This window comes from Pseudophryne corroboree, chromosome 2, assembly GCF_028390025.1.
Source record: "Pseudophryne corroboree isolate aPseCor3 chromosome 2, aPseCor3.hap2, whole genome shotgun sequence".
Classification (NCBI taxonomy): Eukaryota; Metazoa; Chordata; class Amphibia; order Anura; family Myobatrachidae; genus Pseudophryne; species Pseudophryne corroboree.
In genome coordinates, this window is record NC_086445.1 from 529,365,816 (window position 1) to 529,382,950 (window position 17,135).

Consider the following 17,135-nt stretch of genomic DNA (forward strand, 5'->3'; position numbering starts at 1 on the left):
AAAGTTAATTCATCACCATGACTCGAGAGAGTTTGAAATCATGGACTGACCACTGATATGGGATTGTGCAATATTGTTATCATAGGATTGTTTTAGAGTTAGTAGTCTATGTCTGGTAATAGGTTTTTTAGACAATGATTATAAAGGGTATAAAAACCCAAGGAGCCATCACTTCCTTCATGCCCTGACGAAGATACAGGAAGTATCGAAACGCGTTGGCGGAAGGAGAAAGCAGTGGTCCTGACCCGAGCCTGGTGTTTGTTGAAGCTTGCAGGGACGCCTGGACTTTCCATTCTCATGCTCATTTGTCTGCCCTTATTGGAGTAGACCACTCACCGGGTGAGAGGCTAGCATCACTGTTATTGTCTTTTATTGCTTATTTTTATTAAAAACAGTATTATACTATTGTGGGATTATCTCTTCTCTTGGAGGATGAACACGTGGAGTTTCCAGTGTGGGCCGTATTACTAGATATATCACATGCGGTATTGTCTACCCAAAAGTAGACCACTCCAAGGGGTAGGAGTCCTCACTTATCACTATTTCTTTCATATAGAAGAATTGGCTATATTGCCCTATGAGGTGTTGTTTTGTGTCTTTTAAAGGCTTCTGATCGTATGACTCCCATTGTGAGTCAGAGGACCTTTGGACTGTTATCTTGAGCGCCAAGGGAATCAAGGCTGATGATTTTTCTACATTTTAGAGCTTCATATTTCTTATAACTTAATTAGATTGTATTAATGTTCCTGTAAAGGTTTATTTTCATCATAGTTTCAACAGATATCTCATGATGACCTTCCTATTATCCATCCTGCACCGTCTGCAAAATTCCCTTTTTCCTAATATATACAGTTACACCTGCTTGTGACCAGAGTTTTTGCCTTACATTCAAGATGGCAAAACATGTTTTCATGGTTAAAATGGTACTTACAGTCTTTCTACTAAGAATATGGGGGCAGATGTATTAAGCCTGGAGAAGGCATAAAGAAGTGATAAAGCGGTGATAAGTGCAAGGTGAAAACGCACCAGCCAATCAGGTTCAATATGTAAATTGACAGTTATGAGCTGATTGGATGGTGCATTATCACCTTGCACTTATCACTGGTTTATCACTTCTTTATGCCTTCTCCAGTCTTAATACATCTGCCCCATTGTCTCAAAGAGAAGCGAATCAGCAGTAGCCCACACTATCCCACCGGGAGTACATTTGCTGGGAAATGATGCATCCAGTGATTCACTGTGGAGGGAGGGAACAATTCCTTGATCGGTGTCCTTAAGGAATTGTTACTCTAAAAGAAATGTCCTTTCTGTTGCTGGGGCAGAGATCTGTTCTTTTATCTGGGTTAAGAACAGCCATTCCCTTGTGTGGTTTTGCTGGAATCAGATGCTCTCTGTTGACTGTATACATGGCCTGTGTCACTACAAGCAGCTTGCATTATATGGCTTTGTTTAGACTTCCTTAATCTTTGTAATGACAACATTCAGCTCTATTGTGGCAAAGAATACAAGTGTTCTTATCTAATGATGGAAATATGAAACTGTATCTAACTTGTGTGTAGATATAATATAACGCTTATTCACTTTATATCTCCTCCTGGGACTGTGGCCTAGGTTGAAAACTGCATGTGATGTCTAGAATAATCCATTCTTCTAAACCATGGGTCTTCAAACTGTGTCCCTCCAGTTGCTGTGTAACTATACATCCCAGCATGCCCTGCCACGGTTTTGCTATAAAGGCATGGTAAAAGTGAGGCAGTGCCTGTTGGTATGTGTAGTTCCACAGCAGCTGGAGGGCCGCAGGTTGCAGACCCATGTTCTAAACCATGAACGCTTCCGGATCCACCTTTTTGTTCTACTTGTTTCATTTGGTAATTGATAAATTCCCAATTTCCAAAAGTCTTTTCTGCTGGAAGGCTTTGCACAAATCCACCACCCCTATTTCATCTGTAAACATTCTTTAGCAATATTTCTCTGACGTCCTAGTGGATGCTGGGACTCCGTCAGGACCATGGGGATTAGCGGCTCCGCAGGAGACAGGGCACAAAAATAAAGCTTTAGGATCAGGTGGTGTGCACTGGCTCCTCCCCCTATGACCCTCCTCCAAGCCTCAGTTAGGTTTTTGTGCCCGTCCGAGCAGGGTGCAATCTAGGTGGCTCTCCTAAAGAGCTGCTTAGAAAAAGTTTTTAGGTTTTTTATTTTCAGTGAGTCCTGCTGGCAACAGGCTCACTGCATCGAGGGACTTAGGGGAGAGAAGTGAACTCACCTGCGTGCAGGATGGATTGGCTTCTTAGGCTACTGGACACCATTAGCTCCAGAGGGATCGAACACAGGCCCAGCCATGGAGTCCGGTCCCGGAGCCGCGCCGCCGACCCCTCTTGCAGATGCCGAAGATTGAAGAGGTCCAGAAACAGGCGGCAGAAGACTTTTCAGTCTTCATGAGGTAGCGCACAGCACTGCAGCTGTGCGCCATTGTTGTCAGCACACTTCACACAGCGGTCACTGAGGGTGCAGGGCGCTGGGGGGGGCGCCCTGGGCAGCAATGTATAATACCTTTCTTATGGCTAAAAATACATCACATATAGCCCTTGAGGCTATATGGATGTATTTAACCCCTGCCAGATCTCACAAACTCCGGGAGAAGAGCCCGCCGAAATAGGGGGCGGGGCTTATTCTCCTCAGCACACAGCGCCATTTTCCTGCTCAGCTCCGCTGTGAGGAAGGCTCCCAGGACTCTCCCCTGCACTGCACTACAGAAACAGGGTAAAACAGAGAGGGGGGGCACTTTTTTTGGCGATATTACTATATTTAAGCTGCTATAAGGATACAACACTTATATAGGGTTGTTCCCATATATATTATAGCGCTTGGGTGTGTGCTGGCAAACTCTCCCTCTGTCTCCCCAAAGGGCTAGTGGGGTCCTGTCTTCAATAGAGCATTCCCTGTGTGTCTGGTGTGTGTCGACATGTATGAGGACGATGTTGGTGTGGAGGCAGAGCAATTGCCGGTAATGGTGATGTCGCCCCCGGAATGGATGGCTTTGTTTATGGAATTACGTGATAATGTCAGCACATTACAAAAATCAGTTGACGACATGAGACGGCCGGCAAACCAGTTAGTACCTGCCCAGGCGTCTCAGACACCGTCAGGGGCTGTAAAACGCCCTTTACCTCAGTCGGTCGACACAGACCCAGACACGGACACTGAATCTAGTGTCGACGGTGAAGAAACAAACGTATTTTCCAGTAGGGCCACACGTTATATGATCACGGCAATGAAGGAGGCTTTACATATCTCTGATACTGCAAGTACCACAAAAAGGGGTATTATGTGGGGTGTGAAAAAACTACCTGTAGTTTTTCCTGAATCAGAGGAATTGAATGATGTATGTGATGAAGCGTGGGTTAACCCAGATAGAAAAGTGCTAATTTCAAAAAAGTTATTGGCATTATACCCTTTCCCGCCAGAGGTTAGGGCGCGCTGGGAAACACCCCCTAGGGTGGATAAGGCGCTCACACGCTTATCAAAACAAGTGGCGTTACCGTCTCCTGATACGGCCGCCCTCAAGGATCCAGCTGATAGGAGGCTGGAAACTACCCTAAAAAGTATATACACACATACTGGTGTTATACTGCGACCAGCCATCGCCTCAGCCTGGATGTGCAGTGCTGGGGTGGTCTGGTCGGATTCCCTGACTGAAAATATTGATACCCTGGATAGGGACAGTATTTTATTGACTTTAGAGCAATTAAAGGATGCTTTTCTTTATATGCGAGATGCTCAGAGGGATATTTGCACTCTGGCATCGAGAGTAAGTGCGATGTCCATATCTGCCAGAAGAAGTTTATGGACGCGACAGTGGTCAGGTGATGCGGATTCCAAACGGCATATGGAAGTATTGCCGTATAAAGGGGAGGAATTATTTGGCGTGGGTCTATCGGATCTGGTGGCCACGGCAACTGCCGGGAAATCCACCTTTTTACCTCAGACCCCCTCCCAACAGAAAAAGACACCGTCTTTTCAGCCGCAGTCCTTTCGGTCCTATAAGAACAAGCGGGCAAAAGGACAGTCATATCTGCCCCGAGGCAGAGGAAAGGGTAAGAGAAGGCAGCAAGCAGCTCCTTCCCAGGAACAGAAGCCCACCCCGGGTTCTGCAAAGCCCTCAGCATGACGCTGGGGCTTTACAAGCGGACTCAGGAGCGGTGGGGGGTCGACTCAAGAATTTCAGCGCGCAGTGGGCTTGCTCACAGGTGGACCCCTGGATCCTGCAGGTAGTATCTCAGGGTTACAGGTTGGAATTCGAGAACAAAAAAAACGAAAAACCTAGGCGCTAATTTTATGAAGAAAAATTAGATATATAAGTACATATATACATATGCAAACATGCACATGTACATCCAAAATGTTCGCACCTCTGTATCTCCCGTTCGCTGCTGCAAACAAACTTCTGTACGTTTGTGTATAAATATAAGGAAAAGAAATAATACAGCTGCGCCCGGGATTAACAGAGAATATAATGAACCATAGTTAATCAATTAATTGCACATGCAAATACAGGCCACCGAGTGTCAGATCAATTGAGCCCAATCAATATTGCACATAAATGTTTTAATATATAACAAAATAAAATTATATTTAAAATATACTGTGCACAGTATCAAATTGATAATGCTTTAAAAAAGCCAAAAGAGAGAACATATAAAACATAAATCATAAAAGTGTGTCCAATTATGAACACAATAATGTAGCATATATGGTATCTCAGACCTGTCTCAATTAAGAAACGTAGTCATTGAAAAACACTGTTGCGCAATTAATTTAAACAGTAACTAAGATATCAGTTTAGAGTCCACAATAATGTATGGTGATTACTTAATTTGAACAGATATCTCAGTTCTTCAAGTCCATAAGGTATATAACTATTATTGTGATAAATACCGTTCGTGCAAAAGGAACTATAATATGAAATGCTTGTTCTCTAAGACAGGTACGTGTGGCGTCCCACCGTAAAGTTACCTGATATAGTTGTGAAATAGGAACCGGTATTTGGATTAAGCGCACCTCATGTAGCTGCTGGATTGATTGGCAATATTGAGACCGCTGATCCTTGGTTGAATAACAGGAAGAAAGGTGCAGATAGTAACCGCCAGACTGCGCTGGCTTAGATGATCGCCTCGTGATGCTCTTACCGGCAAACCCGTCCTGCGGATAGTGCAGATAGTGACCGCCAGACTGCGCTGGCTTGGATGATCACCTCGCAGTGCTCTTGCCGGAAAACCCGTCCTGTAGCGAGAGGGAGCCGAGCTGGAGTTATATCACCTCACGCCGACCCGCCGGGTCAGATGGAATAATGTGACCGATGTACTGCAGCGGAGGTCGGCTGGCTGTGTCTCATAGGCACCAATCAAAAATTTCCGTGTCGGTTCAAACCTCTGGGTATCGGACCAGAGGAATTGCGTGTGGCAGGTATCCCAGATGGGAAAATAGGGAGGAGTCCTAACGCGTTTCGTCACACCCACGTGACTTTCTCAAAGGTATGACTCCTATAGCCAGAATCAGAGTTATATACCTCTTCCATACAACACCTGTGTTGTGTTTTTAATCACAGTGCAAAGCTGTCATCAGCCTTAGATCTAATTGCGCACATTCTCATTAGTTCTTTAACAGATATCCACAGTAGTATATAGAAACAAAACGAAATTAGTAATGATAAAAACTTCATTATACTGCATATTACTTTCCAATTTACATCTTAAGATAATGACACTCGGTAGCCTGACCTCATGGCAATGATAAGGATTTGGAGTGATATAGCACTACCAATAATACATAAAGGGATATATAGCAATTATAAACACAGAGAGAAAAAAACAAATAAAAAAATAAAATTATATATAAAGTTTCATATGCGTTTAAGCAAAAATAGTTAGATCAAAGATATTGAGATAGAATCCTTGATAATAAATTTACATTTCTGTACCTAGACACAACTTAATGTTAAAAAAAATTAATTAAAAATATGTCTTAATAATATGATATTTATACACATAATTCAAAATTGACTAATATTTTTTATTTCGATTTTTAGGCATATATACCGATTAGTCAATTGATATAATATAATATCATATTAATGAATTGATTAATTAAATATACACAGAGAATAGTAAAATAAATTACTTATATATATTTTGAACTATGATCATATCTTTTTATGAGTTGATAAAAAATACAAGAGAGAATAAATAAAAATATTGGAAAAATGTATATATATAGAAATTGGTATAAAATATCCATATATATTACATTGATGACGAAGGGGAAGAGAGGGGGAAAAAAAAAAAAAAAAAAAAAAACAAGGAGAGAGAGGAACGAAATTCAAAAGGACACTGGAAGAATGAAGGAGAAGGAGGGAGGGTAATGATCTTAGATTATGTGCTGTGAGTGATACAAATATTGATAGATCAAAGATCTATATCAATATGTTCATTAAGTCCCTCTGGAGCGAGGGTCCCTAACCTGTGTATCCAATAATTTTCACTCGCGCAAAGTTTTCTAAATCTATCCCCACCCCTCAATGTTGGGCTGATAGTTTCAATACCCAACAATTTCAAATCCCGTAGGTTCCTACAGTTAAATTCCGAGAAATGTTTGGATAACCCATGTGTAAGAATACCCTTGAGAATATTGCGTCTATGCTCAAGGAAACGTGTTTTGAGTGGTCTCGTAGTTCTGCCCACGTATTTCTTATTACAATTACATATTAGCACATATATAACATATGTGCTATTGCAATTGATAAAAGACTGTATTTCAAAGGTTTCACCCTCTGTAGTATTGGTAACCTCAAACTGTCGTGTATTATTTAAGATAAAGGAGCAAGTTATACAGATGTTATGACCACATTTAAAACACCCTTTGGGTTTCTCTGGGAGCCACTGTAAGGAACCTTTACTTGCGTGTTCGATTTGTCTCTTATCAACAAAGAAACTAGGAGCTAAGCTCTGCTGTAAACTGGAAGATTTCTTAAACACAACTGAGGGAATATCCTTGATACACTTCTTAAGGAGAGGATCAGCATGAAGAATGGAGAAATTATTGGTCAAAATCCTCTTAATCTTAGTGGATGCAGTGTTGTATTTGGTGATAAAATGTGGATTAGTAGAGTCAAAAGAAGATTTCTTTCCCCTATATTTCAAGAGGTCATCCCTGTTTATTTGTGAGATTTCTTTATAAGCTGCATCTGTCAGACTGACTGGGTAACCCCTCTGGTGTAGAGCAGTGGTCAATTCCTTAGCCTGCTTTTCAAAAGTGGCCACATCACTACAATTTCGGCGCAATCGCCGTAGTTGTCCAGAGGGGATATTGTTGATCCATGATCTATGGTGTGAACTATTAAAATGTAAAAAGTTATAATTGTCCACTGTTTTCCTATAAGTTTTGGTCGTGATATGATTGGCGTCAACAGAGAGTGTAATATCAAGAAAAGAGATGGAGTGAGCATCAATAGTACTGCTAAAAAACAAATTAAAATCATTATCGTTAAGGAGTGCTGTGAAATTGGTGAAAGAGGAAACATTCCCATCAAAAATAAAAAATAAATCATCGATATAACGGCCATAGAAGACGAGGTCCGCGCCCAAGTCCCGCCCCCATATGTGCGCCTCCTCGAAGGCGCCCATATATATGTTGGCGAAACTCGGCGCGAACCTCGTCCCCATGGCCGTGCCGAGTATCTGCAAAAAAAATTCACAATTAAATAAAAAATAATTGTGTGTCAGGATGAATTGGATAGAATTTAATATGAATTCACGTAAATCCTCGGACATCGATTTACTGTTCTCCAGACAAGACCTGACTGCCCAGATACCTTTATGATGTGGGATGTTTGAATATAAAGCTTGCACATCGCAAGTAACAAAAAAATGTGTCCTTCCATATGATTTTGGATATAGAATTAAGAAAAGCCGTTGTGTCTTTAATATGTGAACGTAAAACTGTGACGTGTGGCTGAAGAAAAAAATCTATAAAGTGAGATAAATTAGCAGTGAGGGAACCAACACCAGAGATAATAGGTCTACCCGGGGGTGTGTTGAGTGTTTTGTGGATTTTGGGAAGGTGATAATATGTGGCAGTGACAGGGTAAGTGGGGACTAAATACTTCATCTCTTCTCTTGAGATTGTCCCCCCGTTGAACGCCTCTTCCACCAAGTTGTTTAAAAGGTTAAGATATTCCCTGGTGGGATCTGATGTTAGCTTGATGTATGTATTGGTGTCTCTGAGCTGTCTTTCTGCTTCTTTGAGGTAATCTGCCGTGTCCTGAATAACTATCCCCCCTCCCTTGTCAGCTGGCTTAATTACAAGGGAGGGGTCTTTTGCAAGAGTTTTAACTGCTAATTTCTCCCTAGCTGAAAGATTGTTTTTATATTTGGATCGTTTGAGTTCACGTTTGCACAATGCATTAAATTCATCTAATGTTTTTTTATAAAAGACATTAATGGGTGCACTCCTATACTGTGTAGGGAAAAATTGAGATTTATTCCTAAATTGGAAACGATTCTCCCGAGAACGGTCTGTATCAAAAAGCTTCACAGTATTTGTCCCTATTTGACCTTCTAGGGATAGTGACTCCAACATCTCTATTCCTATATTATCACTGTCATCCAACACTATTGCTGTTCCCTCTATTTGTTGTTTATTAAGATTTTTAGAGGCGAAATATCTTTTTCGTGTTAAGGTTCTGGTGAATCTATTAAGGTCTACGAATAAATCAAAGAAGTCAGGAGGTTGTGTAGGAGAAAACTTCAATCCTTTATTTAATAATCTCAACTCATGTGGATCTAATTGTTTGGAGGAGAGGTTATAAATGTTAGAATTGTCTATGTTCTTAAGTCCTTTCTTTTTTTGTACTCTACGTCCTCCTCTCGTTCCTCTACGCTGGTTTCCCTTCTTCTTTTTGGGGTCTCCATTCGGAGTACCTCGTATCGATTTCTTGTGGTTGGAGGTGATAACCTGTTTCCCCCCTGATCCTCTCCTAAAAAAGATGCATGTTTGGTACTCCTATTGTATATCAAAGTATCTTTATCAGTTTGCTTAGGTCTAACCGTTTGTTCTTCCTGTTGTCTAACTGGAAGGTCTCTAACCATTTGTCGTCCCTGAAAATCCCTATGGTTAGTGTATGAGTTTTTGGAATATTCTGTTGAAAATTTGGAATGACTAATGCGCTCTCTAGGAACTGAATGTTCCATGTTAGATGGAGAACCTGAATATATGTAGGGTCCACTTTTGGCCCTATAATCTTTTTTATACGCTCCCTGATAATGAGGGTTAAAGGTACTTCTTTTGTTAGAATTACTCCTCTGCATGTGCAATTAATTGATTAACTATGGTTCATTATATTCTCTGTTAATCCCGGGCGCAGCTGTATTATTTCTTTTCCTTGGAATTCGAGAAGTCTCCCCCTCGCCGGTTCCTAAAGTCTGCTTTGCCAACGTCTCCCTCAGACAGGGTGACGGTATTGGAAGCCATTCACAAGCTGGTTTCTCAGCAGGTGATAGTCAAGGTACCCCTCCTACAACAGGGAAAGGGGTATTACTCCACGCTATTTGTGGTACCGAAGCCGGACGGCTCGGTAAGACCTATTCTAAATCTGAAATCTTTAAACCTGTACATACAAAAATTCAAGTTCAAGATGGAGTCACTCAGAGCAGTGATAGCGAATCTGGAAGAAGGGGACTTTATGGTGTCCCTGGACATCAAGGATGCTTACCTGCATGTCCCAATTTGCCCTTCACACCAAGGGTACCTCAGGTTCGTGGTACAAAACTGTCATTATCAGTTTCAGACGCTGCCGTTTGGATTGTCCACGGCACCTCGGGTCTTTACCAAGGTAATGGCCGAGATGATGTTTCTTCTGCGAAGAAAAGGCGTATTAATTATCCCTTACTTGGACGATCTCCTGATAAGGGCAAGGTCCAGAGAACAGCTGGAAGACGTAGTAGCACTAACCCAAGTAGTGCTGCAACAGCACGGGTGGATTCTGAATTTTCCAAAATCTCAATTGAACCCGTCGACACGTCTGCTGTTCCTGGGAATGATTCTGGACACGGTTCAGAAAAAGGTGTTTCTTCCGGAGGAGAAAGCCAGGGAGTTATCCGAACTTGTCAGGAACCTCCTAAAACCAGGAAAAGTGTCTGTGCATCAATGCACAAGAGTCCTGGGAAAGATGGTGGCTTCTTACGAAGCGATTCCATTCGGCAGATTCCACGCACAAACTTTTCAGTGGGATCTGCTGGACAAATGGTCCGGATCGCATCTGCAGATGCATCAGCGGATAACCTTATCGCCACGGACAAGGGTGTCTCTTCTGTGGTGGTTGCAGAGTGCTCATCTGTTAGAGGGCCGCAGATTCGGCATACAGGACTGGGTCCTGGTGACCACGGATGCCAGTCTGAGAGGCTGGGGAGCGGTCACACAGGGAAGAAACTTCCAGGGAGTATGGTCAAGCCTGGAGATGTCTCTTCACATAAATATACTGGAGCTAAGAGCGATTTACAATGCTCTAAGCCTGGCAAAACCCCTGCTTCAGGGTCAGCCGGTGTTGATCCAGTCGGACAACATCACGGCAGTCGCCCACGTAAACAGACAGGGCGGCACAAGAAGCAGGAGAGCAATGGCAGAAGCTGCAAGGATTCTTCGCTGGGCGGAAGATCATGTGATAGCACTGTCAGCAGTGTTCATTCCGGGAGTGGACAACTGGGAAGCAGACTTCCTCAGCAGACACGATCTACACCCTGGAGATTGGGGACTTCATCCAGAAGTCTTCCACATGATTGTGAACCGTTGGGAAAAACCAAAGGTGGATATGATGGCGTCTCGCCTCAACAAAAAACTGGACAGGTATTGCGCCAGGTCAAGAGACCCTCAGGCAATAGCTGTGGACGCTCTGGTAACACCGTGGGTGTTCCAGTCAGTGTATGTGTTTCCTCCTCTGCCTCTCATACCAAAAGTACTGAGAATTATACGGCAAAGGGGAGTAAGAACGATACTCGTGGCTCCGGATTGGCCAAGAAGAACTTGGTACCCGGAACTTCAGGAGATGCTCACGGAAGATCCGTGGCCTCTACCTCTAAGACGGGACCTGCTTCAGCAGGGACCGTGTCTATTCCAAGACTTACCGCGGCTGCGTTTGACGGCATGGCGGTTGAACGCCGAATTCTAAGGGAAAAAGGCATTCCGGAAGAGGTCATTCCTACACTGGTAAAAGCCAGGAAGGAGGTGACTGCACAACATTATCACCGCATTTGGAGAAAATATGTTGCGTGGTGTGAGGCCAGGAAGGCCCCCACGGAGGAATTTCAACTGGGTCGATTCCTACATTTCCTGCAAACAGGATTGTCTATGGGCCTCAAATTGGGGTCCATTAAGGTTCAAATTTCGGCCCTGTCGATTTTCTTCCAGAAAGAATTGGCTTCAGTTCCTGAAGTCCAGACTTTTGTAAAAGGAGTACTGCATATACAGCCCCCGGTTGTGCCCCCAGTGGCTCCGTGGGACCTTAATGTAGTTTTGGATTTTCTCAAATCCCATTGGTTTGAGCCACTCAAATCGGTGGGTTTGAAATATCTTACGTGGAAAGTAACCATGCTACTGGCCCTGGCTTCAGCCAGGAGAGTATCAGAATTGGCGGCTTTATCGTATAAAAGCCCATATCTGATTTTCCATTCGGACAGGGCAGAACTGCGGACGCGTCCTCAGTTTCTGCCTAAGGTGGTGTCAGCGTTTCACCTGAACCAGCCTATTGTGGTGCCTGCGGCTACTAGCGATTTGGAGGATTCCAAGTTGCTGGACGTTGTCCGGGCATTGAAAATATATATTTCAAGGACGGCTGGAGTCAGAAAATCTGACTCGCTGTTTATACTGTATGCACCCAACAAGCTGGGTGCTCCTGCTTCTAAGCAGACGATTGCTCGTTGGATTTGTAGCACAATTCAACTTGCACATTCTGTGGCAGGCCTGCCACAGCCTAAATCTGTCAAGGCCCATTCCACAAGGAAGGTGGGCTCATCCTGGGCGGCTGCCCGAGGGGTCTCGGCATTACAACTCTGCCGAGCAGCTACGTGGTCGGGGGAGAACACGTTTGTAAAATTCTACAAATTTGATACCCTGGCTAAAGAGGACCTGGAGTTCTCTCATTCGGTGCTGCAGAGTCATCCGCACTCTCCCGCCCGTTTGGGAGCTTTGGTATAATCCCCATGGTCCTGACGGAGTCCCAGCATCCACTAGGACGTCAGAGAAAATAAGATTTTACTTACCGATAAATCTATTTCTCGTAGTCCGTAGTGGATGCTGAGCGCCCATCCCAAGTGCGGATTGTCTGCAATATTTGTACATAGTTATTGTTACAAAAAAATCGGGTTGTTATTGTTGTGAGCCGTCTGTTCAGAGGCTCCTACGTTTATCATACTGTTAACTGGGTTCAGATCACAAGTTGTACGGTGTGATTGGTGTGGCTGGTATGAGTCTTACCCGGGATTCAAAATCCTTCCTTATTGTGTACGCTCGTCCGGGCACAGTATCCTAACTGAGGCTTGGAGGAGGGTCATAGGGGGAGGAGCCAGTGCACACCACCTGATCCTAAAGCTTTATTTTTGTGCCCTGTCTCCTGCGGAGCCGCTAATCCCCATGGTCCTGACGGAGTCCCAGCATCCACTACGGACTACGAGAAATAGATTTATCGGTAAGTAAAATCTTATTTTTACTTCAGCTTTTTCATATTTTCTAAAATATTCCAGTATAGTATGAAATTGTGTTTATTTTTTTTATTTTTTCAAATAAAGCTGGCCGTACATTAGAGCGACTCGCAAACAAGCGATGTCACTAACGATTTCTATTGAACTCCCTGGCAAGCTCCCTGGCAGCTCCTGGACAAACGATTTTGCTAGGTCACACAAAGGAACGATCAATATATCGGACGATCTGCCATCCACTGTTTCCACATCACGGTAAGAGCTGAAGAAACGTCAAACTACCAGCAGGACCGCGCATTGGATCGTTATCGTCCGGGAAAACGACACGATTTAGAATGATTTATCGTTCCAATGTGTTGAAATCGTGCCATCGGCCCTAAAATCCTCCATGGCCAGCTTTAGGATCTGGGCTCTTCTCATGAAGATGAAATATAGGAAATGGCTTTGATTGTGCTGTTTTAGTAAGGCTGCATTTCATGCACATGTTCTTATGTATCTGATTTATGCTAAGTACATGCTATACAATTATTGGACCAATTTGCCAGTCGGGTGCTCGGCCTGTTTTATTGTATAGTGAGTATAAACAATTGTACCAGCATATCATAAGTAAACCCGAAAATCATGGCCATAAACATGGCCCTCTGCTTATCTGATTTGTCTGCCAAGACAGAAAATCTCTGCTCCAATCTCCCGATATCTGCAGTGTGTGTGTGGGCACCTTTTGATAATCAGACCATCAGTGGTATGTACTGGAGTCCAAGTGTACTGGAGGTGCAGGATGCCGGCTGAACTCGGACGTTTTTTAAATCGACCGTCATTTACAAGGAAAAACCATGCCTTGTAAATGACTGCAGCTTTAAAAGACTGCCCAGTTCGGCCGTCATCCTGCACCTCTGGCAAACTCTGACTCCATTACACCCCGCGCATGTTTCCCACGTTTTTCTGTGACTACGTCATCCTCCTTGTGGGCAGACATATGAAATTCAGTGTGATGTGGTGTAAGATCAGTTACTTTGATAAAAAAAAAAAAAAATGCTTACCGATATTAGGTCCTTCAATTTGCAGAAAAATCTCCCCAATTGTCAGCACGACAAAAAAACAGTGGGGTTGATTCAATTCGGCAACTTATGAATAGCGCCGGGAATTAGCTCCCGACGCTATTCAATTCAGCTAAAGTTAAGTCGGCGAATGCCCATTCTCGCCGACTTAACAGGTAGTTTTGTCGGGAGAACGGGCGTTCTCCGACTTAACGACCCGCGGCGATGCTGATTCCCGACAGAATCAGCCGCGCGGCAGCACTTTTGTCGGTTTTCTTCTCTCACTCCCCGGGGATGAGAGAAGAATTCCCGACAATTGCAGGTAACTAGTAGCTGAATTGAATAGCGTCGGGAGCTAATTCCCGGCGCTATTCATAAGTTGCCGAATTGAATCGACCCCACTGTGTACCTGACTCAAACTACTTTCTTACAAATAAGGAATGTTTCAAATAAGGTTATTTCATGTTCCATTTTTGATGCAGCATTTAGGGGTCTATTTGTCAAAGTTTTTCTGTTCTATTGAAGTTATCTGCTGCTTTCCAAACTACAAAGATCAGAGCAGTCATCTGTGCCCATGGTAGGGTGTTTGCACATGTGCAGGGGCACAGTTGAGATCTGGAGGTATATCTGTCGCTTTGCTTTTACTAATCGTTGAGCCTGTCATAGTGACAGTGGCAACCCTATGATAAGTTGCTCTGAAAAAGCATTTGAATTTCGAAATCATTGCAATATGTAATGATTTTCAGTGGTTTATTGCAAATTAATAGAGGTCCCTTAAATAACCTGAAGTTACTTGCATTTTATAATATATGTGGGTTCAAGTGAGACCTATATTCTTTATGCTCAAGGCGATTCTCTCATTGTCATGTCTGACACATTACTTAAGCTTATTACTGTGCTTTTGTTTTATGTATGGATTAATTTAGTCCACTTCCACATTATTTTGTCACCTGGAAAGTACTGTGTGTTCCACTCTTCAGTTAGGGGAAAACTATAATAAATTGTCTTTTTGGTGGTATGACCTGTGTGTAATAAACAGCAATATGACTGATGTTGGCATGTTACTCAGTGTAGCTGTGAAAAAATAAGCTTAAGAAATGAAAGTTAAAGTAAAAAAATGTACCCTCTATGGAAGTAGGAATATTTGCACTTTTTTATTAAATTTACTCCTTTGGAATGTTGCTTCAGTACCATAAGTGGTACATTACGTGTCTATTTCTCTCAGCAATATCCGATCAGATGAAAACAAAACATAACTCTCATGGAAGGAATTCAGTCCCGTCTCCCCTCTCATGCCACTAGATGGCGCTCAAAGGAGCAATTCAATTGATGCTCCGCTCGGTTGCGCATGCTGCGGGGCGGGGGCATTACAGTTCGCAGCCTCCTGAGGCGCAAGCTGAAATGTGTGAAAACTCTGTGGTTTACCTATTAGCCACTTTGCGCAGTTAGTCACAGTCCTAATGGGCGTGCACATGTGGAATGTCTGCCCACTGGGGAAGGGGGGGGGGGCACCCATTACGTTTGGGTGCCAACAAAACAATTGAATTCCACCTGCAGTTTATTTTCAAACAGTATTCCACTGAATAAGAATTCTGTGGTTCACGTTAAGAACATGGGACCCCCTGGGTTAGTATAACTAAACTGCTTGAGAGCATCATTAAACTTGTCAGAACATTGAAATGTGTACCATCGCAAACCCATTTCAGTCGCCTCCGGTTACTATTCCCTATAGATCTCCACAGGATAGTGTTCTGTTAGTCCAGGGGGTCCCATGTTCTGAACTTGAGCTGAATTCTGCCGTTTCATAGTTAATATGACTGACCTGTACTGTTTTATATTTATGAGTAATGTTTTGTTTTGCTTTAGCCAAGCAAGCCATATGGCAGCTTTAAACATAGCATATGTTCTTATTACATAACTATTCCCTCCACAAAATTATTTATATAAATTATTACTGGATGAATGTCAAGCCAACAGCATTTAAAAATATCATTCTATAACTGTCTTGCCCGTCACACCACACTGTTTGGTTAAACTGTAGTTTGTGTGTTAGGAGTATTGTAGTTTCAAACAACCAAATAAGATTTTGTCTAGTGACATTCCTACATGAACACAAGTCAAGCCCCATATACACTAGACGAGAAAGTAAAAGATATCGCTCAGAAGGGCCATTCTTAGTGATATCTGTTACTTTCTCGTCTAGTGTGTACACTCAGCATCGTTAAAGATTCCCACTCCCACGCATTAATGACCCCTCGTCTGAGCAGTCCAGCCGAGGACTGACCTCCTGCAGCATGGCCCCCGCGGCTACAGCTCCCCCCGTCGTTGCTTCCTTCACGTCAGCATCGGCAAGTGTGTATGCACTTGCCAGTGCCAGGTCCCTGCCGCAGCTAGTGTGTACCCGGCTTTAGTCATTACTTTGGTTATTCTGAGTGGCCAGAGGTGTAACAATAAATGCTATACTGCAGTAGAATCTACCAAGGTAAAATGAAATATACTAAAGCTGTGCCATACCTAACTTCTGGCAGTCTGGAGCACAATACACAGTATTGCGTGTCTACTTCAGTCATGATTGGTGCCGAGTAGTGGAATGGAAAAGAACGTCAGTGGGTGTGGTCCCACAGACAAACAGTGGGCGCTGATTACTAAAACTAATTTAATTAGAAGAAATAATTAATTAATTGAATAGGTGTTATACCTATGGTGTAAAAATCTCCTATTAGCTGCCCACAATGGTGGACCTGGGTATCCACCTGATTATGCGAAGAGAGAAAACTAATAAAAATGTGGGCGCTCAAGGGATTGGTAAATGCAACGGCTGCTGGTTTTGTAAAAAATCAATAACATTTATTAAAAAGAGCAAATCAACATGTAATATACGGTTGCCATGAATGGCAACTAATAACAAATTAATAAACCAAATATTATTGCAATAGTTTAAAAAGTATTAGTAATCACTGTATCCTGGGTCCCGGGACTTTAAATGATGTTAGTGCACTTTATCCCAGATTTAGGTTGTTAGTTCTTTTGCATGCATGCATATAACTGTTAATTAGTGATAGAAATAAAGTGCTGTTACTGGCTCAAAAGCACTTTGCGGGAAGGAGGAAGAAAAAAGGCTGTAGATAACCAATGCTTGTTTATACTTCACCGATTGGTGTGGCTAATATGGTGGTATGCCAATCCCGCAGCTGTCTCCCTCCGTACGACTGACCGCACTGCGGCGGTTTCTCTTGGGGCCGTGCCTGATGTGTGTGTCACAATGTCCTGTAGGCTGGTATTCGGCTACGTCGGGAGCGGAGACAGAGAGCCGTATGTGGGAATCCTCAGTAGCAGGGGACGCTACGATGCCGCG

The 17,135-nt window shown here is 43.1% G+C and overlaps 1 protein-coding gene across 3 annotated transcripts in view; it reads left to right on the top strand.

Moving 5' to 3' along the window:
- Positions 1–17,135, top strand: part of SMAP2 (small ArfGAP2) — a 63,753-nt gene that overhangs the window by 3,144 nt on the left and 43,474 nt on the right. The gene's annotated exons all lie outside the window — the stretch shown is intronic.